Raw genomic sequence first — 2,557 nt, forward strand, 5'->3', positions numbered from 1 at the left:
GAATTTGTATAGGCAGATAACTGTGGGGTCTTAATAGATTGCAGGTATACGCATATTACTCTATCAAAACAAGTTGCATCACCACTAGTTTTGATGGAGGAAAAAAGTCCACTGCTCTCCCTCTCTCTCTGTATGGCAGTCAGTCAGTCAGTCTGTATGGCAGTCAGTCAGTCAGTCTGCTTGTTTCTCTGTCACTTGCATAACATTCAGTTTAGACTTCCTTGTGTGTGTGTGTGTTTCTGATGTTGTTTTTCACACTGTAACAGTTTGTCATCTGTTTGTTTCTTTTGTTTGTGTTTGGGCTTGATTGGCTATAGGTAAATTCTAATTTAGAAAAAAAAGAACTATCTAAGCAGATTACCATGAACAGTGCACAGGGCTTTTGACTGGGCATAAGGTGTTTATAGCTGTACACAGTGTTCTTTCTTTTAAAACCAGATTATAGTGAATGTTATAAAATGACGATATTCAAAACATTTGAAGCTCCTGTGTGATGCTATGTGTGTGGTGTCTCAAACTGTGATCTTTTCACAGTAGAGGGATTGTGCTGAGAAGCAGACCTATGTTGAGCTGTTATGCAGCTGTTGTACAGCAAAACTCTGTGTGTTCATGTGTGTGTGCCTCTGTTCATGCGTAAGTGTGTAATGAACATGACTGTATCAATGAGTATCTGTACACATTTACACTTGCAAGATAGTCACAAATGCTTTGATGCATATGAATGTGTGTACATGCAGGTGGCGTGTGAGTGTGTGTGTGTGTGTGTATGTCTATTTGTACATGCACACATGCATGATCTTCATGTGTCTTAAGTTTCAGCATGTAGCACTTGCCATCTACATCTTTTGTCCACATCCTTCACAAAAGCCACAACACAAATATGATTCCAGAAGACACAGCAATATTTACTATTCTGCAGCCTTAAAAAAAAAAAAAAATCAGGTGAAATGAACAGTAATGTTATGTTTCTTCTCAATGCAACCATATTTTGATCAAAAACAAAAAGGGAAGCAAACTCTAAACATGAAATATATCGTATGAAAGTTAATACAACACAAAAGCAACACAAGTAAGCTCGAAAATATTGAATGAGAGAAAACAAAAACAAAAAAAAACAAAAAAAACAACACCATAAATGTCTTTCTTCACAATTTGAAACATTAAGTATTGTGTCACATAATACAATATTGCAAGTGAGCCAGATTGTATCAAGACATGAAAAATGCATGAAAAATAAAGGCAATCTGAGGATATGATGATGTATCTTCCTGATATCAAATCAGATGAATAATATACACCTTTGAAAAGGTACTAAAATAGATAAGGTGGCTGATAAAAGGAAATTATAAAACAAGGACAAAGTATCCTGTACTTATATCAGGAAAAGAAAAAAATAGCTGAAATCTCAGGATTTCACCATAATTAAAATCACAGGATTTTTTAAATATACAATATAGCTGTGGATTTCATCATTATACAGCTGAAATCATGACATAACGATGCAATATGAAAGAACACCAGATGACCAGATTTCATTATGCACTGTAACACTCGGATGATGACTGATGTTCTTCCTGATTCACATGTAGATAGTGGACAAAATAATGAAAAGAGTTGGGAAAAAGTACCGGTATGACAATATGCCAGACATTTGATATGATGTTCATTAGAATGAATACATTCAAGACTACTATACCTGAATCAAAATAATAACAGCGCTTGTTTTCTTTATTCATACACACTTTAAGGACAAACACAGACATACAGAAAGATTTATGAACAATGACAACATGATACACAAGCGATTATTTTAAGATTATGTGAAATGAAGCTACGTTCACAGCTGATTAAATATCCTTGATACAGAACAAGCTACTTCATTCCCATTTTCTTTCTAAATTCAAGTGAACAATCAATTCTGCTTTTGTCTCCCAATTCAAAATAAGTAGGCTACTCAACAGTTCATGTTTTCTAAGATCTAAGATTGCATCTTGGGTCACAGCAAATCAAACTGCAGCACTCACTGGAATTACCCTTCATCGGACATAAAATCTGCATCCATTACCTCTCTCTGGACGACAGAATGCGTGAGCATTCCTACATAAAATGTGTTTCGGATAACGGAATGGAATAGCATTTTCAAAAAATAAAAATCCATCATGCGCTGTACACATGATTTTGTGATTAGCCAAGCAGAGTGCACTATTCTGTGTCACTCCACAACTGAATGGTATGATTGGCCAGCCTGTCATGTGTGGCCCGTCTCGCACACACGCTGGCAAAATCACTGACCGGTCGTATGCTCACGTGCCAGCCTGTTGGCAAAGTGGATTCTTCTCAAAATGTTGTGGAGCGAACAAGGCAGCAACGGCTATGTTTTAGCGTTGCCGAAGTACTTGAAATGCTACAAACTGAAGGGTCGGACATTGAAGAGGTGGATGATGATGAAGAATGAAGTGAATTAAGTGCAGAAAGCGAGCACTGGTATGGTGATTTGGGGTGAAAAATTTGCATTATTTTCTACAAAATGGTAAGACTGTAAAAATAAGATGAGAAA

This window comes from Babylonia areolata, chromosome 3 (assembly GCF_041734735.1).
Source record: "Babylonia areolata isolate BAREFJ2019XMU chromosome 3, ASM4173473v1, whole genome shotgun sequence".
Taxonomy (NCBI): Eukaryota; Metazoa; Mollusca; class Gastropoda; order Neogastropoda; family Buccinidae; genus Babylonia; species Babylonia areolata.